Here is a 22,991-nt window from a genome sequence, read left to right as displayed (position 1 = left end):
TTTATTCCAAGTGAATGACACCTTAATTACCAATAATTGTCATCTGTTTATTTACATTGATTTCCTAAGGTCTTCTATCAGTACATACTTTTCTAAGTATGAGTAAGGTGATGACTAGTTTAAAATAACGTCCAATTTAAGTCAAAGGAATATTATGATTAGGAGCTTATATTTGGCAAAAGTAGGAAATTAATACAATTGTGTTCTTTAAAAATACATTTAGATTTTCATAAATTCAAAAAGTGACCTAAGCAGTTTAGCATTATGTAAACAACATATGGCTTAAGTTTTTACTTTTTTCTTTCCTGCTTTTTTGTTGTAGGGTAAATGATGCAGTAACTCACAACCTTTTTTACTTTTGTGTAAATTGAGCACTTATTGTGCAAAGTGCTTGCAACTGGGAAACCAGTGAGCAAGTCTCACAAAGCTCTTTTCCCCACACCTCCTGATAAAAGTGACAGTTTTTTAGTTTTGTCTAGAAGTGAAAGGTGGCCTTTTGTTGTCTGTTATGTTATTGCACCGAGCCTAAAGTAATTGTTTTCTTTTTTTCTCTTACTAATTTATTCACAAATCTTTATTGTTGACCTCAATCACAGTTCTCTTTTTTTCCCAATCCTATGTCACACACAGACCCTTTCTTTTCCTTACATTCAACCCCAGTACTTGTATCTTTTCCTCTGCTTTCTGGACACTCAGTGGTGAAGAGACATATTGTGTGGGGACTTAAGGCACGTCATCTCATTTTATAGTCTGGTTTTTAAAATGTTAATGCCTTCTAGAAAGTGTTCCTGTTAAAGGAAAAGGTATTCATTGTCAAATGATCTGTGTGGCTGCTCTAGTTTTCTTAAGCAATTTATGCAAAATACTGTAATTACAAACACCATATTTCCTCAGAGTATAATTCCTTTTCACTTTTTGCCCATGAGTTTTAGGATAAAAAGCTGCTTTTGGAAATGGGATGACCAGGTTCTTTTCTTAATGACAAGGTGGTTATGGATTCCTCTTTGAAATGGACTGAATTGTATGGGGTTGAGAATGAGCACTGTGTGTGTGAAAGTGCATATGAATAATCTCTGAATTTTAGGTACTTCTTTTTTTTTTTTTTTTTTTTTTGAAGCTGGAAATGGGGAGAGACAGACAGACTCCTGCATGCGCCCGACTGGGATCCACCTGGCATGCCCACCAGGGGGCGATGCTGCGACCAGAGCCACTCTAGTGCCTGGGGCAGAGGCCATGGAGCCATCCCCAGTGCCCGGGCCATCTTTGCTCCAATGGAGCCTTGGCTGCGGGAGGGGAAGAGAGAGACAGAGAGGAAGGAGGGGGGGGGTGGAAAAGCAAATGGGCGCCTCTCCTGTGTGCCCTGGCTGGGAATCGAACCCGGGTCCCCCGCACGCCAGGCCGACGCTCTACCGCTGAGCCAACCGGCCAGGGCTGGTACTTCTTATTTGTAAGTAGGAACATGTCTCAATCATTCCTTTTCACTCTGGGAGACAGAACATCAATAGTGTGGCAGAAACATAAAGTTGTGATTTGACTTCAGAAAGTTGAGGCAAGTCTTAGTAATATTCTTTTATAAATAATATATTAATGTTATTGAAGTTGTCTATCAAAATATTGGAAACATTTGAAAATTACCAGAGAAATGATATTTCTGGGCCAGAAGAATCGTGTTTTGGCTGGCTAGTATTACAGAATTGCCTAAGATCGTGACTTCTGCTGGTGTGTGAAATGTGAATTCTCTACTCTTTTGTTCTTGCTGTGTGAAGCGTAGATTGCATAACAGACCTCAGAAACATTTAGCTGAAAAACAGGTTTAAACATTCTTGTTTATCATTTGGAGGACAGGAATACTAGAAAAGTTACAGGAAAGGTGTCTCAACTTGAACTCAATAAAACACTAAGAGCAGAAGGAAAGGTATGCTTTGTTTGTAAATATTTAACCATTTTTATATTTGATAATTACAATTATCTAAACATGGATAAAGTGTGAGAATACAATTTTTGTTTATGTATTTCTATGTATATGTAACTGAAATTTGCATTTATTTCTGGTAGAAAAAATGTACAGCTTTAAAAATCAAGCTATTTCTACTTGAATGCCACAACTAAAAGACAAAAATAATTTAAAAAAATCAGCTATCAAATTCTCAAGATTATAATCTGAGTTTCAAATCTAATTGGACTGTGTCTGTGAATTTAGTACCACTTGCCAGTGTGGCCCAAAGACTGGCTGATATAGGCTGTTCCTCCTGTCCCTCCTTGATTCTGAAGGGCCATGTCAGTGCTTCCCAGGGGCTTGGTGGTGGCAGCTCTTATTGATCAGCAATGCAGGTCACCTTTTCCCTTTGCTTAATCAGAGTCTCTCCGTCTCACCATAGTGATCCCCTGGTGCTTCCCATTGAACATTCTATGTGCTGATATGTCAGAGTCTGCTTCCTGGAGAATCCAACCTGCAGTACCCACTTTGTGTTATTATTAGGTCTTCCCTTTTTAATGCCTGGGAATTGTAAACCTGAATAGTTTTTATTGGCATTATTTGGCATTAGGTGAGGGTTCCTATTGTACTTGACATGCATGCCTTCAGGAAATCTTTTCCTCAGGTCTTTTCTCTCCCACTCTCTCTTTTTTTATGTGTATTTTTCCTTATCTTTTCTATCTCATTTCTCTTGCCTCCTTTTATTGTCTTTTATCACCAATTATATTTATATAAATTTATATCTGTAGAGATCAGGCAAGACCTCTTAAAGGAGGTGATATGAGTTAATTTAGAAGGACAAGTAGTTTTGTCAGGCGTGGGAGGGTGGGGTGTGCGGGCATAGTTGTGATGGAGGATGGAGTACATTAAAGGTATAGGGAAACACCTCTGTAAAGAACTTGGAACAGTGTGGTATAGGTGGAGAAGTATAAACAGTTGCTATGGCTGATTGACAGAAGATGCTGCAATACTAAAGATATATCAAGGTCACGTATACCACATAAGGAAGTTTGTAATTCATTCTTTAGCAATGAGAGATACCATGGATAAGATTGTCTGTATTTTCAGTAACAGCTATCTAAGTAGATAGTATTTAACATATTTAATCCTTTCATAGTGTATTTAAAGTCATGTAATGATATGAATCAGAATTTGAATTGACATAAACTGAATGCCTCTTAAATGTTGGCACACTTTAAAGTAGATGTAAGTCAGAGTCTGCACAGAAACAATTTATAAACACTTACTGTGTAGTAGGTATTTCGTCATGTATGTTATATACATTGTCACATTTAATTCTGCTTTAATTCTATTTTGTACACCAGGAAATTGAGGCTTAAGTTAAATAGCTTGCCCTGGGTCCCCTGGTAATAACAAAGGCTGGGGATTAGAGCTCAGGGTTGACTCCCAAAGGAGTGCTTTTAACCGCTGGGCAAGGCTGTTAAGTATATGCCTGTTTCTCTGTCAGTACTGTTTATTTAAAAGGTCAGGATAATCCTTGAGGACTATACAATCTTTTTTAAAATTAAAATTATTCAGAGGTCAGAAATGGAATATAGATAGTACTGAAATGTCTTTTTTTTTCTGAGTATACAATATATTTTTAGTGAAGACAGACATCTCAGAGGCAATTGTTATGTGATTCATGACATATAAATTGCAGGGTATATGTGTTATAAAAGAAGATAGCTTTAGAAAACATTCATAGATGGGAGACGTCTTTTATACTGCATTACCGGTGCTCAGGATTTAACATTTTGTTAGCTCTTACGCAGTGTTAATTTGGCAAAGCAGCACCTTTGCTATGGCATGGTTGTAATGGTGCCTATATTGTGCCGCTGTCACATCGGTGTCTTCATTGACCTCATATAGGGAATAGTGTTACTTTCTCATGGCAGCTTTGCTTTCAGAGTATAGGAGAAAGTGTTCTGGGCTACTTGAAGCAGAGCTACCAGAGAAAGAATATAGGTTTTGATATCAGGCAGGGTTGAATTCACGAAAGAAAGGATTAAAAGAGGAAAAAAAGGTTAACAATAATAAAGGGTGTGTATTGATTATTTATATATCAACTAACAGCCTTTGAAAACAAAGTCAGAACTATAGGAGATAAGGAGAAATAGAAACGTGTTGGAAATAACAGTAGAAATAATAAAGATTTAAGAAAACAATATAATATAAATCTAATTAGATTGAACTTGATATTCTAAAATAAGAACATACCTTACCTGATTGGTGGTAGTGCAGTAGATAGAGTGTTCTCCTAGGACCCTGAGGTCCCAGGTTCGAAACCAGGTTGCTGGCTTGAGCGTGAGCTTGCCAGTTTGAGCTGCAGTCACTGGCTGGAGCACGGGATCATCAACATGATCCAACTTTACTGCCTTGAACTCAAGGTTGCTATCTTGAGTCCAGGGTCACTGGCTCAGTAGGAACCCCCAGTCAAGGCACATATGAGAAGCAATCCATGAAGAACTCAAGTGATGCAACTTGGAGTTGAGGCTTCTCATATCTCTCTCCATTTCTGTCTGTCTCTTTCTAAAAACAAAACAAAACAGAACATACCTTTTTATGTTCTCTTAGAACATTAAAAATAAACAACTGGACCCTGGCTGGTTGGCTTAGCAGTAGAGCGTCGGCCTGGTGTGTGGAGGTGTGGGGTTCAATTCCCGGCCAGGGCGCACAGGAGAAGCGCCCATCTGCTTCTCCACCCCTCCCCCTCTCCCTTCTCTCTGTCTCTCTCTACCCCTCCCGCAGCCAAGGCTCCATTGGAGCAAACTTGGCCTGGGTGCTGAGGATGGCTCCATGGCCCCCGCCTCAGGCACTAGAATGGCTCCACCAGAGCTGAGCAATGCTCCAGAGGGGCCGAGCATCGCCCCCTGGTGGGTATGCCGGGTGGATCCCGGTCTTGCGCATGCGACAGTCTGTCTGACTGCCTCCCACTTCTAGCTTCGGAAAAATACAAAAAAAACCCACCAAAACCCAAAACAAAAAGAAACTGGTCATATATTGGGCATTAGTAAACACCCAAGAAGGCCTGACCAGTCTGTGGCGCAGTGGATAAGAGTGTTGAACTGGGATGTGGAGGATCCAGGTTTGAAACCCCGATGTTGCCAGCTTGAGTGTGGACTCGCCAGCTTGATCACGGGCTCACCTGCCTGAGCGTGGGATCATAGATATGACCCCATGGTCACTAGCTTGAGACCAAAGGTCGCTGGCTTCAGCAAGGGGTCACTCGCTCTGCTATAGCCCCCCTATCAAGGCACATATGAGAATGCAATCAATGAACAACTAAGGAGCTGCAACGAAGAATTGACACTTCTCATCTCTCTCCCTTCTTATCTGTCCCTATCTGTTCCTCTTTCTGACTCTCTCTCTGTCTCTGTCAAAAAAAAAACAACACCCAAGAAGAACCCCAAAATAAAAATAGTTGAGGCAATGTTCCTGATCACTTATAATAAATATAGAAGTTAACTAGATTTAAAAAATTCAAAATGCAAAAATACTATCACATAAAAATTAAAATTCTTTAATTTCTGGGTTAGAGAGGAAGTAAAAAATATAGAAAATGACAATGAAAATAAAATACATTAAAACCTAAGGGATTTAGCTAAAACTGTATAGGTAGGAAGATTGATTGTATTAAAGATACATATTAATGAACAAGAAAGAATTAGAATAAATCTTTCTAATTTAAGGAGAGAGAAAATAGGAAAATATATCCAGAGAACAAAGGGAGACTTAAGTAAGACTGGAAGTTTAAATTAAATTTTTTAAAATCCTTTTTCCTATGACTTACTTTATTTATTATAACCCAAGGATTTATCCCTGTTGTTGCAAATGTATTTCAAAAGATGAAATGTAGTATTTCATCTTTTTTTATGGCTGAGTAGTATTCCATTGTATATATACACTCATTTCTTTTTTCTTTTTTTTTAATTTTTTTTTTTTTTTACAGAGACAGAGAGTGAGTCAGAGAGAGGGATAGACAGGGACAGACAGATAGGAACAGAGAGAGATGAGAAGCATCAATCATTAGTTTTTCATTGCACGTTGCAACACCTTAGTTGTTCATTGATTGCTTTCTCATATGTGCCTTGACCGTGGGCCTTCAGCAGACTGAGTAACCCCTTGCTGGAGCCAGTGACCTTGGGTTCAAGCTAGTGGGCTTTTTGCTCAAACCAGATGAGCCTGAGCTCAAGCTGGAGACCTCGGGGTCTTGAACCTGGGTCCTCTGCATCCCAGTCTGATGCTCTATCCACTGCGCCACCGCCTGGTCAGGCTACATTTATTCTTGATAAAATAGATGATTATTTGCTTTAACATGATAAAATCTTTGTATGTGTGTATTTATGTGTATCTATTTCCAAAAGCAATTTTACCAAGCAAATGAATGAAAGACTAATCAGTTCAAACAAAGAAAGACATAGTGTTGCAAAAAAATTGGTGAGTTCAGGGAAGTAATTTTTTTTATATATATAATTTGAGTGGAGTTCATAAAGGGAGGTAATTGTTAAGAAGAACTTCATATTGACTTAAAATCAATATATTTATGAAAGGAACTATTTAATTGATTGGAGTTAAGCAAGGACTTAAGCAAGGTATAGTGTTTTTAAAAGCTCTGAGAATATAGTCTTTGAAAATTTTGTGATTGCTTATTTTAATGTCCATGAGTGCCTTTAATTCATGAATTAGTTCTGAAGTCATTAGGCAAGGTGAAAGTAATGCCTAATTAAAAGTAGCCTTGATAACCCTTTAAATTTACTATAAACAGAATAAAATTATGCTGTCGTCACTAAATTCTCTTTAGTGTTTTCACAGCAATGAAATATCAATAGATGTATTTCTCAGTTGAGTACCAGGTAAAATACGGTCCCTGTCCTTCTTTTTCTCCTTTGACTTTTGTTTGGAAATCTTTTCCCACCCTACCCTAGTCTTGGTTCCTCAGGGACAAAGTAGGGACTCCATCTTCCTGTTGCAGGAATGTCCACGCCAGTCATCACAGTCAACTTTTTTGGGTACAATGATTGGTTCAGAAGTAGGTAAGAAATCTCAGTTGACCCAGTTAAACAACCTCTTATGGCTCCCATAAGAGAAGAGGGTGGGGACCGTGGCCACCCTGTGGTTACAAAGGGCTGCAGCTTGTGAGTTATAAAGTGATTGAAAGAGGCTGATCAGAAATTGGATGGCAAGTCATAACACCATATGTAGATGACTGGCTCATTGTTTGAGTGCATTCTGGGTAATCCTAAGTGGCTTGGTTTAGCTGGGTGCAGTTTTCTGCGTCCACTTAGTATCTGATCAACAACTGAAGAGACTGCTTACTTTAAATAAAGTTTTATTGGAAAACATTCTGCTGGCTTATTTACTATTGTTCTGGCTGCTTTCCTTCCACAAAGGCATAGCTGAGTATTTGTAACACAGACCATAAAATGTTTACTATCTAGCCCTGTGCAAAAAAATTTATTGATTCCCAATCTGCTGCTTTCAGCAGATGAAATCATGCATAATAAGCAAATGCAAAATTCATGCTATGTTCAAATTGTCCCCTAGTATATCAGTCACTTTGTAACAAACTTGCATTTTTAAAACAAATATAGCCATTCTGTCTGTACATGAAATCTAAGACTATAGCCAGTGTCTGGAGAGCAGAGCAAGGCTTACAAATGGAGAGACACTTTTCTGAAGCCATTTGAACCCTCTGAATCTTTGCTTAAATATTGATAAGACCAACCCTTAAGTATTTTCAGTTATATGAGCCAATTATTTTATGTTTAATCCAGTTTGAGTAGCGTTTTCAATCACTTTTAGTGATGGAATTCAGATAGTACAGAGAACACATCGCGTTAGTATGGTACATTTGTTACATGTAATGAACCAATAGTGATACATAGTTATTATCTAAGGTCTACACTTTATTTGAATCTTTAGTTTCTACCTAATGTTGTTGTTGTTGTTGTTTTCCATTCCAGGGTACCAATTACCTTTAGTCATTATTTCTCCTTGGACTGTTTGTGTTTGTGAAAGTTTCTCAGACTTTCTATCATTTTGATGACCTCCATAGTTTTTTTTTGTTTTTTTGTTTGTGTGTGTGTTTGTTTTTGACAGAGTCAGAGAGAGAGTCAGAGAGAGGGACAGATAGAGACAGACAGTGGGAAGGGAGAGAGATAAGAAGCATCAGTTCTTTGTTGCGGCATCTTAGTTGTTTATAGATTGTTTTCTCATATGTGCCTTGACTGGGAGGCTACAGCAGAGCGAGTGACCCCTTGCTCAAGCCAGCGACCTTAGACTTCAAGCCAGTGACCTTGGCTTCAAGCCAGTGACCATGGGGTCATGTCTATGATCCCATGCTCAAGCCAGCGACCCCACGCTCAAGCTGATGAGCCTGTGCTCAAGCCAGAGGAGTCCATGCTTAAGCTGACGACCTCAGGGTATCGAACCTGGGTCTTTTGCATCCCAGTTCGACACTCTATCCACTGCGCCACCACCTGGTCAGGCTCCATAGTTTTGACTTGTATTGGTAGGTTATTTTTCAGAATGCCCTTCAGTTTGAGTTTGTCTTTCTCATGGTTAGATGGGTTATGGGGTTTTTGGGAAGGGTGCTGCTGTAATTCTCTTTTAAAAATTACTTCTTGAACAAGCGTGGACAAGATAAGGTAAATGGAGACGTTCTTACCATCAAGATTTTTATAATTTTTATTTAAAATCATGTAAATCACATACGCACCTTTCTCCCACAAAACTAGAGTAAATAGTCTCATTGTCTAAGTCTTTCTGCTCTCCTTTAGTGCCTCATCTTATCTGGATTTTGTCTTCATGTAAGATTCATCATTTTGGCTCTCATTGAGCACCATATTGTACTTGAAAGAAATCTTTTTGAATGGCTTATGTAGCATTATGAAAATGTGGCACTATTAAAAATATCTGCAACATAAATTTTAATTCAGTTAAGGGAACTGTCATATTTTTAGGAGCTTTAGTCTAATATTTATGTTTCAATAATGCAGAATTCATTTAATGCAGGTGAGATAAGGCGCAGTATTTTTGACACGTTTTGGAATCTGTTAGGGTTCTGATGATGCTGTGATGACATCTTGTACTCTTGGATCAGTCATTTTTCTCCTTTACTATCATATCACTCACTGCTGGTTGCAGGAAATTTTAGTACATATTACATGTTGTCATTTGCCTTTGGCAAGTAATCCTGACAAATTGGAGGATTAAAATTTAGGTACTATAGGTGGTAAACTACATCCTTTGTGTCAGATAAAATATCTCCTAGGGTATTGTTCTGGTTTAGCTGAGGCAATGATTTTGTACTTTCCTTTTTTTTTTTTTTTTTTTTTTTTTATCAGTCAGGTATTTATTTTTATTTTTATTTTATTTTATTTTATTTTTTTTATTTATTCATTTTTAGAGAGGAGAGGGAAAGACAGAGAGAGAGAGAGAGAGAGAGAGAGAGAGAGAGAGAGGAGAGACAGAGAGGAGAGAGAAGGGGGAGGAGCTGGAAGCATCAACTCCCATATGTGCCTTGACCAGGCAAGCCCAGGGTTTCGAACCGGCGACCTCAGCATTTCCAGGTCGACACTTTATCCACTGCGCCACCACAGGTCAGGCGATTTTGTACTTTCAATGAAATGTGTTTCCTTGAGCATAGCAGCATGCTAGTGCCTTTGATATTGGAGAAGCTTAGGTTTTTGCAGTTGAAATAGGTTGCTTACAGGTTCCCAAAGTCTCATCTCCCTCTGTCTCGCCAAAGAAAAAGTCTAGTCTTGTCTTCAGTATGCCCATTGTAAAGATGTGTGAGAGGAAGGGAGGCAGAGAGACGGACTTCCATAAACGCCCAGACCAGGATCCACCCAGCAAGCCCACTAGGTGATACTCTGCCAGTATGGAGCGTTGCTCTGTTGTTCAGCAACCAAGCTCTTAGTGCCTGAGGCAGAAGCCATGGAGCCATCCTCTGCAACTGGGGCCGACTCGCTCCAGTCAAGCCATGACTGCAGGAGGAGATGAATGAGAGAAAGAAAGAGAGAGAGAAGCAAGAGAGGGCAAGGGGGAGAAGCAGATGGGAGCTTCTCCTGTGTTCCTTGACTGGAAATCAAATCTGGGACATCCACACACCAGGCTGATTCTCTACCACTGAGCCAACTGGCTAGGGCCTGCCCAGTATAAAGATTAAAGCCCAGATATTCTGTGCCATAGTCTAGTCCAGGAACTGCTCAAAGCTTGTACTGGGAGATGGTCTGGCTGTCAGCCCATGTAGCATGGCTGCAAACATGGCTAGCATGTTTTCCTCTGCAGGAATGTGGAGAGAAGGGCAAAAAGGGCAAAAGGCCAGATCTCTGTTAAGCCTGTGTTTACATATTTGGGAGGGGGCTGGGAAGAACTAGCTTACCTTTTAAGCTAACCAATTAGTTTCTGGACCTTCCAGTATTTCATGCTCCCTGTCCAGTTTTGACTTCCATTGTACATGTCCTAAAATGGAAGAATTTTCCTTCTTGCTTGCCCCCAGTACCAGAAGGAAGTGCCTTGGGGAAACTCCTCCCACACCTGAGTCTGGAGGGCAAAGGGTACAGTAGACTTCTGAGGGCACAGTGCATTCCTGAAATGTGCAGTTGGGCCTATGAATGTTTTCAGCCTTTTAGCAAATTAAGCTAAAATGGGTTATTGCAGCTTCCTATTGAAGCAGGTCCTCCAGTTTTATTAACTTTAATATCTTGACTCCTTCATTTGATTACCTTGTTTTCCCCTTAATAACTAGCTAACTGCCTATGCTAACACCTTGGGGGACATTCCTTCCTTCCTTCCTTCCTTCCTTCCTTCCTTCCTTCCTTCCTTCCTTCCTTCCTTCCTTCCTTCCTTCCTTCCTTCCTTCCTTCCTCCCTCCCTCCCTCCCTCCCTCCCTCCCTTCCTTCCTTCCTTCCTTCATTTCTTCTCTCCCTCCCTCCTTCCCTCCCTCCCTCCCTCCCTCTCTCCTTCTCTCCCTCCCTTCTTCTCTCCCTCCCTCCCTCCCTCCCTCCTTCCTTCCTTCCTTCCTTCCTTCCTTCCTTCCTTCCTTCCTTCCTTCCTTTTTCTTCCTTCCTTTTTCTTTCTTTCTTTCTTTCTTTCTTTCTTTCTTTCTTTCTTTCTTTCTTTCTTTCTTTCTCTCTCTCTCTCTCTCTTTCTTTTTTAAAATATTTCCATTTATTTGAGAGAGAAAGTAAGAGATGAGGGGGGCAAAGAGAGAAAGAGAGGCATCAACTCATTATTTCACTTAGTTGTGCACTCAATGATTGTTCCTCGTATGAGCCCTGGTCAGGCTCCTCTTATGAGCACTGGTGACCCTGGGGTCGAGCCAGTGACCCCAGTATCAAGCTGGCTACCTTAGGATCTATGGGGATTAAATGGGGACCTCCGTGCTCTGGGCCAATACTCTATCCACTGCACCACAGGCCAGGGCTTGGGGGACATACCTTAATTATCCTATATCTCAATTTGTATTCTTCAGGTTTCAAGCAGAACTGCTAAGTGAGTCAAAACATTTGAAACTTAGACAAATGAAAACTCAGATTCTTTAAGTATACTGTATTTTATTTGAAATGTTTTATAACGAAATACAAACTTTTGGTGGGATTTATAGAATCATATTAAGACATAATATATATTTTTGGGCACAACTAGGTAATGTTCAGATGAAAATATAATTTGAGATCTAAATTAGTCATATTTGGTAGCCCAAATAAGGTTTGTTCTTTATATGAGAAGGAGCAATTTTTTAGTCTCCAATTTAAAATCTCATCACCTTCTTGTAAATATTCTGGGTCACAAATATTTAAGTACGTGTTATTTAAGCACACATATAGAAGTACATAATATGCAAAGGAATTTTGTAGGGCATTTTGTATCGGCAGACCTTGCTCTAATTGCCACTTGGATTGTTTATAGTTGTGCTATGTTGTGTACTGTAGTAGTTTTAACATTCTACTGTGGTAGTCATATAAGCATTTAAAATAAATATCAGTGGAGAAATAACTGTAAATTACAATGATGTAAATTAAGCAGTATGGTTTGCAATAGTGTAAAATGATATTGGTATAGCCTTCATAAAAATAATTTGCCCCCATAGACCCAAGAATTGCAAAATAAAAAAGTTACGAGTACATGGTGATTTTTTTTTTTCTTTCAGATTGTCAGAGCTCTCTGCTAAGAAAATACAACTTCAGTCCTGATATGCCAAGGTTGTGAGTTCGATCCTCAGTCATGGCACATACAAAAATCAAATAATGAATGCATAAATGAGTGGAACAACAAATTGATATTTCTGTTTTACTCTTTCTTCCTTCCTCTCTCTCTCTAAAAATTAATAATAAAAAAAATTTAAAAAGCCAGAAAATACAACTTCCCACACACGTGTAAATTACAAACACCATGGTTTTGCTTCTGTTTCCCACAGTGAAGGCCTTATTTGTACAGTAAGCCAGGCAACTAGGTAGAGGTTCAAGTTCATAGTAATGTTACTATTTTTCTTTCACTCAAGCCTTGTATTAACCACATACAGCTAATGAACAACCCTTCCATACCTGAATTGATCACTTCTGAGTTATTGGATTAAAAATGGCTATCCAATTTTAATACTTTTCATTTAGGAATGCTATTTCTTTTACTTGAATTATTGATCATTTCAGAAAGTAAAAACATAGCGTTTTAGGGCTTAATTTTTGGGCTTGTCTTTTCTTCTATAAATGCCTAATTATTATACAGCTGAGCTGTTTGATGAGTATGATTAACAGAAGAACCTCTAATTCAGATTCTGGGATCTGGTCTCTGTGTGGGGGTGGGAGAACCTGTAGTTTTTAAAGCAACTCAAGTGATTTCCAGTTAAGTGTAGGAGCCAGGCTTAGCATCTTTCTTACATACAGCCTGAGAAACTCCCAGCTTTTGTTTTACATGGAAGGCGCTGAGTCAAGCAGGGCATACATAGCCATTCTGTTGTGTTAGATGCCTAGTGTTTTTTATGGTAGTAATTTTATTCTGTAGTAAGAACGGAAAGAGCAGTCTATAAAGGCATGGATAGTAAATATTGGCATTGGTTTTAAAACATTTTTACAGTGTTTTTGCTATAATATGTATTTCCCAAAAATCTTGTGGTTTTATAAATCACACACTAAAAATAAAAGGTCTTGTAAAAACAGGATTGCACAAATAACTCAAAATCTATCAGCTTTGTATCCAGAGCACTAACAAAAGCAGTAGCTGTCCTAATAACTGTAGACCCTGTGAAAGCATTACCTGCCAGGGACTCGTGATGGCTGATTGGATTCAAATTTAAAAAACAGAACCTAGGAACCATATCTGTATGGGGGCTCTCGTGCAAACTGTACTAAAGGGAGAAGTCTGCACTCAGCTGCCTGCTTCCTGCACTGAACTGCCTGCCTGTACTGTGAGCCTGAGATATGAGCCAGCCCTTATAAAGAGGTTCCTGCAATTGTATTTCAACCAATAGGACTGAGCCTTTCCTTGGAAAATTGGAGCTGTGCAGCTAATAACTCCATCAACACCTTCATCAACCAATCAGAGCCGCTCTATTCTGACAGTCAGGACAGTGCCTTTTGGACCAATCAACTGTAAGGATTTGGAGTCTGTGGATGAGGACAAACCAATCAGGGGCCAGGGGAGGGGGACTTCTGTCAATAGAAGTCAGCTCCCCTCTGGCTCAGAGAGTGCACTTTCCCTTTCCACCTAAGAATGAAGACTGTTTTCTTGCTTGGAGCTGAAGCACTGAAGATGAAACACCAAAGATGTCTCACTAGACCAGAGCAGAGCAGACCAGTCCAGCATGGAGCAGAGGGGAGCAGCAGCGCTGTCTAGCCCAAGAGGGGCCTCCTCACAGCTGTGCGGTTTCACAGCCATGCTACTTCGTAATGGAACTGTAGCAGTATTGAGCTCTTCCACAGCTGTGCTGTGCTACAGTTGATCTGTTTGCACTGTAAGGGAGAAAGAGGAACCTGAACTTCTAGAGTGTAGTTTACTGACTTACGAGTAGTTGGTTTCCATGAGATCTTTTAACTTTGAGATTGTTTGAATCTCTTAAACTTCTATAAGTGCTAATGGTTGTTTCAAGTTATGTTCTCAGAAGTATTTCTCTGGCCATTCATGCTTTTTAGCAGTGAATAGCTACTGGCGAGATTCTTCTTTACTGTCTGTCATAGGCACCTGCACCAGATATTCAATGAGGCAAATATTCCTAATTTCAGAGATGATAGCTTAACAAAAATGTCTGCAACAGCATGGGATTGTCCCATGTTGATTCACTCCCAGGGGCTATCAGATCGTCATGTCACTTGGTGTCATTGTATCACCTGGTGTCATTTTCAGAATGTTTTGAGGAAGAGTATTGGTATCCTTATTGACATCCCCAGACATTCTAGTTAATGTTTTATGTCTGTTTCATCTGTGAGTTTTTAAGGAGTTACACAAAGTGTACTTTTTGCCATCTTCCTTTTTCCTTCTGTTTGTCCTTAGCTGACCAGAGACTTCATTTCTTCCCCTTCTTCCTCCCTTCCAATTCCTTCTTAAAAATAGCTGCTTTTGTGTGCTGCTGGTTTCAAGTAAACTAAGTTCTAATTAAATTTTTTTTTTTTTACCTTAAAGTTTGAAGGCTCAACAAGCTTGACAGTCTCAAAGATAATTTGCTTTTTAAATCAAAATAAATCTCTAAGTAGATTATGAGTCATTGTTACTAATGAGTATGTGCATGAACCTGAACTTTCTGGGGGAAGAAAAAAGAGGATTGCGAATATCTTTTAAAGCCACACTTGAAGAAACAGCCTTAGATTTTTTCTTTGGAAAACAGAGCTGCAAGTGGCCATACTTTTTTCATTGTATACTTATTTCCTGGAATGTGTTGCTCTTGGTTGTTTTTTAATTTATTTTTTATTTTTTAATTAAGCTCTTTAATGGAAAACTATATATTGAAAATTTATAATGAATTCTCAATGTTTTCTCTTCTTTTAAAAGTTTAGTTTCCTAATGTCTGTATTTTAAATATAAAATTCCTACCCGCCCCTTGGTTTAATTTCTTTTTGTCACTTGTCCTTTGCTTTGAAATATGTCAGGTTGTTTGAAAATAGTAAACTGCTGTATCAGTATAAGGTGATATTTTTATTATTGGCTAGTTGGTTGATGCTGGCAGAAAAACGAATACACAACGAATTGTCTTGTCCATTTGTTTATATAAAAACTCCTTGCTAGGCCCTGGCCGGTTGGCTCAGTGGTAGAGCGTCAGCCTGGCGTACAGGAGTCCCGGGTTCGATTCCCAGCCAGGGCACACAGGAGAAGAGCCCATCTGCTTTTCCACCCCTCCCCCTCTCCTTCTTCTCTGTCTCTTTCTTCTCCTCCCGCAGCCGAGGCTCCATTGGAGCAAAGTTGGCTTGGGCGCTGAGGATGGCTCCATGGCCTCTGCCCCAGGCGCTAGAATGGCTCTGATGCAACAGAATGACACCCCAGATGGGCAGAGCATCACCCCCTGGTGGGTGTGCCAGGTGGATCCCGGTCAGGCGCTTGCGGGAGTCTGTCTGACTGCCTCCCCGTTTCCAACTTCAGAAAAATACAAAAAAAAAAAACCCCCAAAAACAAACAAACAAAAAAACAACTCCTTGCTAGTTTGTGGATATACTATAGTTCATATTTGTAGAATCTTTGACTGTTTTAACTATTCTTTGAGTTGTAGATTCTGATACACTGACCAAATACTAAGTATTTTCTTGGGATTGATGGGGAGGAGATTTTTCAAGTTTTCCTTGGCAAATCTTTGACACTTGGTACTAACATTTTGGATTTCAAGCTTATGAAAGTTTATTAATATTTATCCCTCTGTGCTACATTATATCCTGAATCCATGTTTTCTCAGATATGTAGCCCATTATAGATAAGTCTTTGACCTCCTGATTCCTACAGCCATTTAATCTCGAATGTTTGACTGGAACTAAGTTTAGTGTACTAGAATGGGATTAACTTGCATTTCAACTTTTTTCAGGTAATTGATCATTTACTCTGGGATATCAATTGTTTCTTCTTTCTTCTCAAGTAGGATTGATTTATTATAATGTTTCAGTCTTCTACTTTAAGGATAGTCCATAGTTCACGCAGCTTTCATGTTCTTCTAAAATAGTAGGAACTAATTAGTGGCAAACATCCTGGGTAGCTTCTTAGTATTAGTCATAGATTGTTCAGATGTGTGCAGGTATTGCGACTGTCCTTAGTAGATTGTGTAGGAGGACACAGAAATGTCATAGATAGCAGTGGAGGGTACAGGAGCCCACTTGAGTTAGAAGTCACACAACACTTGAAATCTCTTAATATGCTGTACCATGGATGGCTGCCCACTTTAACTTGGTTGAGTCATTGCAAGATTCTCTATGGCCCTTTGGTTACTTTTTTCTATTTTCTGTCTTAAAAAGATTCCTGGAAGTTGGAAAACTTTGTATACTGACTGGGTATTTGTGACATTAAGGGATTATTGGTTATTTATTTATTTTTAGAGAGAGAGAGGGGAAGGAAAGAAGGGAGGGAGGAAGAGAGAGAGAAAGAAATATTGATTTGTTGTTCCACTTATTTATGCATTTATTAGTTGAATCTTATATATGCCCTGACTGGGGACTGAACCCACAACCATGGTGTATCGGGACAATGCTCTAACCAGCTGAGCTAGCCAGCCAGGGCCATTGGTTAATATCTTTTTTTTATTTTTTTTATTTACAGAGAGAGAGTCAGAGAGAGGAACAGACAGGGACAGATAGGAACGGAGAGAGATGAGAAGCATCAATCATCAGTTTTTTGTTGAGACACCTTAGTTGTTCATAGATTGCTTTCTCATATGTGCCTTGACCGAGGCCCTTCAGCAGACCGAGTAACCCCTTGCTCGAGCCAGCGACCTTGGGTCCAAACTGGTGAGCTTTGCTCAAACCAGATGAGCCCGCACTCAAGCTGGCGAGCTCAGGGTCTCAAACCTGGATCCTCCACATCCCAGTTCGATGCTTTATCCACTGCGCCACCACCTTGTCAGGCCATTGGTTAATATCTTTAAGTGAGATAATGATATTTTAATAATTTAAAGAATTGTGATTTTTCATTTAAAGGAGTTTAACTTTTGGTAGATCTAAAACCTAGATTCATGAAATATCCTTAGTTATACCTTCCATTTCTGTCAACATCTATTGTTTATAAATATTGTTACATAGGCAATTTATAAGTAATATTTCATTTGATGACTTTGATTGCAATATAGACATAGTTATTCTGTTCAGATGAGAAAATTGAAATTCAAACTTTTTTTTTTGATGTTCAATGATTTTGGAACTTTATTTGCCTAATGTGCTCCAAGGGTATCCCAATTCTGTTACCTTAACACCTCAGAATGTTGGTGTTGACCTCATACACCACTTTGCCAGCCACAATCTGGCAGGTGGTCTTGTAGACCAATGTTGTTCAATCTTTTTACACTTGGGAACTGGTGAGAGTAGAATTATTTCGGGGACCGCTAAGGTAGAAATCACCCTTTGCATAAGCAAATTTGACTATGATCATTGGATCTATAATCTTTATGCAACATTAGGGTAGTTAAACTCTTTTATGGACAGGCAGGAAATTTCTGCTGGACCAGTTTATGGACTGGCAGTTGAAAAACAGTTGTAGATGGACTACATGGAGTGGCTGTTGTCCAGAGCATCATCAAGGTCAAAGTGCTCCCCTTCTTCTAGCAGGTGGTGGTAGATAATGATCTCAGCCTCCAGCTTGACCTTGATATTCAGAGGGCCTCATACTCCTGGGCCTTGCGCTGCCCCTCTGCCTGGCTCTGGGCCAGCTCTGACTCCAAGTGCAGCAGGATGCTGTTGAGCTGTTCCATCTGCATGACATAGCGTGTCTCCACTCCCTCCGGCTGTTCTCCCAATTGACCTTCAGATTTCTCATCGAGTCCAGGTCAATCTCCAAGGACTGGATCGTACACCTCAGCTCTGTGTCATCTCAGCAGCTTCTATTCTAAGGGGTGTGTGAGGTGACCCCTGTGGTGCTTTCCTCAGTCTGCTGGGACCAGTACTTGTCTAGATCATCTCGGTTCTCTAAGTTAGTTCATCATACTGCACCCGGATGACTGAGGTCCTGAGATTTGGGGACATCCAGCTTCGTGGTCAACCCAGAGTTGGCAGTCTGGTTTTGTAGACTTGACTTCCTCCTGTGGTTCTTCATGAAGAGCAGCTCCTCCTGAGAGCCTTGATCTCTCTCTGTCTTCAGCTGTAGCCACATGATATTGGTGTCATCGGTGACCTTTTGGAGCCCATGGATATCACTCTCAGTAGACTGGTGCATGGCCAGCTCCGTCTCATACTTGATTCTGAGTCATCAACAGCAAGATGGGCATTATTCACAGAACTTACAAAGAAATGAGCTGTCAGATCCTTGATAGTGTTTTTTTTTTTTTTAATTTTTTTTAAAAATATTTATTTATTTATTTCAGAGACAGTGCGAGAATCAGAGAGAGGAATAGATAGGGACAGACAGACAGGAACGGAGAGAGATGAGAAGCATCAATCATCAGTTTTTCGTTGCGACACCTTAGTTGTTCATTGATTGCTTTCTCATATGTGCCTTGACCGTAGGCCTTCAGCAGACTGAGTAACCCCTTGCTGGAGTCAGTGACCTTGGATCCAAGCTGGTGAGCTTTTTGCTGACACCAGATGAGCCCGCGCTCAAGCTGGCGACCTCGGGGTCTCGAACCTGGGTCCTTCCGCATCCCAGTCCGACGCTCTATCCACTGCGCCATCGCCTGGTCAGGCCCTTGATAGTCTTGAAGTAATGCTCCCAGTCTCTGACCAGGGGTCTATTTATCTCCATCTTGGATTTTGCTCTCCAGTCTCCAGTTATCGGCCTCCAGGCTCCTCCTCACCCTCTCTAGGAAGGAGGCCAGGCCATCATTCAGGCATCGCATACTGTTCCTCTCTTCCTGGATGCCCTCAGACCTGCAGTGATCCCCATGGCCAGGCTCCTAGTTCCTCTTTCACCCTGGATGCTGGTGGAGTGGGATGTGGAGATCGGGAACCTGAGTCCCAGCGCCTGTATAGACGGCGGTCCCTACTGTTGGCTGGCCGGCCGGGCTAATGGTTAGGCAACTGCACAGAGCCCAGGGTGCAGTATTTGGTGGAGAAGCTGGAGTGGGTGATGAGAAGCTCCTGTTGTTCAGGGAGGAAGGCAAGAGGCCGAGACTCAGGTTCAGGCCCCTGATCTAACCTGAGAGATGTTAAGTAAATGAAGGTAATAAGCGGCACAGAATGAATTTGAATCATTTGAGCTTCATTAAATAAAAAAAATCTACCATTATTTATAAAATGAGAACCATGGATACTCAAAACTGCTACTGTTGTTCTCAATTACTTTGTATGTTTAACTTGAATACTACTCATAATAGTGAAACAATAGCTAATGCATTGCATACCAGTAAGCAACAAGTTAGTTTCTAAACCTGCTTATCTTACCACAAGGAAATAGTAACACCACTTGAAGATTCTGGATTGAAACCTAAAAAGAAAAAGTTAGCCTTATTATTTTGTCTGTTCTGTTTGAGACATCATAAAATGTGCTTTGCATTCATTTTATCTTTGGAAAATGTCAGATGAAAAGCACTACAGATAATAACATTAATGTCTGGCTCTAGCAAAATCAGAAGAAATAGGCAGATATTCAATTCCTAACTAATATGCCCTTCAAATTTAAATATAAGTCTGTATGTTTTTACAGAGCTACCTGTATTAACTTCTTTTTACTTATCTATCTTATTCTTCAAAAGTTTCTTATTATTTTTGAATTGATAATAAAATTTACCAGAACAAATTTTTATTACAAAAGATAATGGGAAAAAATGCTTGTTTCCTTAAGTAAATTTAAATGAACAGTTAGAAACTTAGTTCTCCTTTCTAGGAAAATAAAACTGAAGAATTACTGATACTAGTATTATTATTATTATTATTATTATTATTATTTTATGTTGTTACTATTCACAACTTGAAAATAAAAGAATGAATGCTAGTCAGCTTCCCTGGTTTACACTTGTCTTAAAACATGTTCATTTGTAACTTGAACTTCTGTGATATGCCTTGAAAATTTAAAGCAGGAAACAAAATCATATAGAAATCCGGAAACTTAATCAGTACATCTAGACAGATGTTTGCTTGCAGTCTTTGGTCTCCAAAATCTTTCTCCACACATAGCATTGGTTGCACTATTTTGTAGGCACAATTCTGGCAAGTAATGAGAGCCTGGTTAATGCACAGAACTTTTACAAATTCTGTAGTTGGAGAACTTGTTCTTTTCATTTAGATGGAATCTGGCATTTTTTAAGGCCGTTTTATTTTCACTAGTCTTTCTTCCCCTACTTTCTGTGGTGCTCTTTGCACCGTAGTTCCCTGTATCTGCAGTGATAACAGCACTATTCACATCTTTTCACATTTTTTGCATGCCATTCTTCCACGATGGTTCACTTAGCTGCAGAAGCAGCGGCAGCTTGAAAACATCAATCAGAAACATACTTATTTTAAATTAGAATGATATATCTCAGATTCATGTTTAGATTCTATTACTTGAGGATGGGATGGTGTGATATGAGAAGAATGCTTATAATTTTATAAGTAGTTGAATGTTCTCTAAAACTTTAAGTAGTTATTGTTGACTCCAATTCTTGCCATCCTCTGTGGTTGATCCCGGGAGCAGGCAGAATAAGATAAGTAGCATGCTGCTAAAACTACTTCAGTCTCAAATAACCATATAGTAGAATGAGCTATCCAGGTAAGGATACCAGTAGGTAAAATGGTAGATTAAAACATTCAATTTATTGACATTTTTTCAAGTAGTTTGTTTGGAGAAATGCTATTAAGTTTATGTAACACCCTGGCCCGAGTTGTACAAGTATGCAGGTTTAGTCCAACCTATTTATTTAGTCCTAATTTACCCCCTAAGTGATTTCATCCTAGTCCCTCCCAGACCTCTTCCCCAGATCATCCACTGAGATGTAGTCTAGTTGATCATTTGATTACTCCCCTGTTTATTATTTATGAAGTTTATACCTAGCATTTTTTTGCAGTGTTATTAACATTAGGAGGAGGTCCAGTCACAGTGGTAACCAGAGTACTGTATATACATACAGTTCAGTTTCTGCCAAGACCATAATTTACTAGCCCTACATTTATAAAAGTTGTAGCCTACTTATTCTATAGCTCACTGACTATAGCATATTCAATCAAAACTCTAACTCAGGAAATATTTCCTTTTTTGTTTGTTTGTTTTATTTTGTGACAGAGACAGAGAGAGACAGAAAGGGGGACAGACAGGAAGGGAGAGAGATGAGAAGCGTTAGTTCTTCGTTGCAGCACCTTAGTTGTTCAATAATTGCTTTCTTATACATGCCTTGACTGGGGGGCTACAGCAGACTGAGTAACCCCTTCTCAAGTCAATGACCTTGGGTTCAAGCTGGTGAGCTGTGCTCAAACCAGATGATCTTGTGCTCAAGCCAGCTAACTCCCTCGGGGTCTCCAACCTAGGTCCTCTGGGTTCCAGTCCTATGGTCTATCCATTGCACCACTGCCTGGTCAGGCCAGGAATATTTCCTTTATTTGAACAATATTTCTTTCATTATCTTTTTAAGACCTTTTACCAAATCAGTTATGGCATAATTAATACTTAATTTTCTTTCTCTTTCTTTCTTTCTTTCTTTCTTTCTTTCTTTCTTTCTTTCTTTCTTTCTTTCTCTCTTTCTCTCTCTCTTTCTCTCTTTCTCTCTTCCTCCCTCCCTCCCTCCCTCCCTCCCTCACTCCCTCCCTCCCTCACTCCCTCCCTCCTTCCTTCCTTCCTTTCTCTCTCTCTCTCTCTCTCTCTCTCTCTCTTTCTCTCTTTCTCTTTTTCCCTCCTTCCAGGAAGGAGATAGTGAGACAGACTTCCACATACACTCCACTGGGATCCACCGAAGAACCCTGTCTGGGGTCAAAGTGCTTGCTGCTGAGCTACTTTTAGTACCTGAGGCTGATGCTCTCTTGTGGAGGTATCCTCAGCACTGAGGGTTATGCTTGAACCAATCAAGCCTCTGGCTGTGGGAGGGGAGGAGGGAGAGAAAGGGGAGAGGGAGTAGGAGAGAAGCAGATGGTCAATTCTCCTGTGTGCCCTGATTGGGAATGGAACCTGGGATGTTCATATGCCAGGCCAACACTTTATTCACTGAGCTACCATACACCTAATTCTTAACTTTCAATACTATATACTTTTACATTGATTAACTGTGGTCTACTCCTTTCTTTTAGTCTTATAGATATATACAATAGAATACTACTCAGCTGTAGAAATGATGACATATTGCCATTTTCAACAATATGGATGGAACTTGAGAACATTATACTGAGTGAAATAAGTAAATCAGGAAAAGCTAAACACTATGATTTCACACATAGGTGGGATATAAAACTGAGATGGACATAGATAAAAGTGAAGTGATTATCAGGAGGAGGGGTTTATGGAGGATGGGGGTGGAGAAAGGGAGTAAAGGGACAAATATAAGGTTACAGAAAATGATTTGACTTTGGGTGATGGGTACACAGCACAATCAATAGTTCAAATGCTATAGAAATGTTTATCTGAAACTTGTTCTCATGTAGATCAATGTCATCCCATTAAATTTTTCTAAATAAAATTAAAAAAATTTACTCTTGGTCATTCAAAAAAAAATATTGTTTTAGTATTGAATGGTCACTTAAAAACATGATTGATTTTGCTAAATTTTATTTATTACTTTTTGCCAGTGTTTTCATTTAACTACCACATGTAGACATTACATTTTTGAGGCCTTTAACTCGTTGCTGGAGGAATTATAACTTGTTTCAGACTTTACTTTTATGTGCTAAGAATTTTATAGTTTTGATTTATTTTACCTGTAGATTGAAAGCAAAAATGAGTACTCTCTCAGACCAGTGATAATTTCCTTAGATCTCTGGAATCTAATGTGTGTGAT

The 22,991-nt window shown here is 39.5% G+C and overlaps 2 pseudogenes; both read right to left on the bottom strand.

Annotated features, from left to right (window-relative positions):
- Window positions 1-17,350: 17,350 nt before the first annotated feature.
- Window positions 17,351-19,287, bottom strand: LOC136392437 (keratin, type I cytoskeletal 18-like; annotated as a pseudogene).
- An 866-nt stretch (window positions 19,288-20,153) lies between these two features.
- On the bottom strand, window positions 20,154-20,460 carry LOC136393823 (cysteine-rich PDZ-binding protein pseudogene; annotated as a pseudogene).
- Window positions 20,461-22,991: the final 2,531 nt, after the last annotated feature.

This window comes from Saccopteryx leptura, chromosome 2 (genome assembly GCF_036850995.1).
Source record: "Saccopteryx leptura isolate mSacLep1 chromosome 2, mSacLep1_pri_phased_curated, whole genome shotgun sequence".
NCBI classification, from domain to species: Eukaryota; Metazoa; Chordata; class Mammalia; order Chiroptera; family Emballonuridae; genus Saccopteryx; species Saccopteryx leptura.
This window is presented reverse-complemented; position numbering and strand designations above follow the sequence as displayed.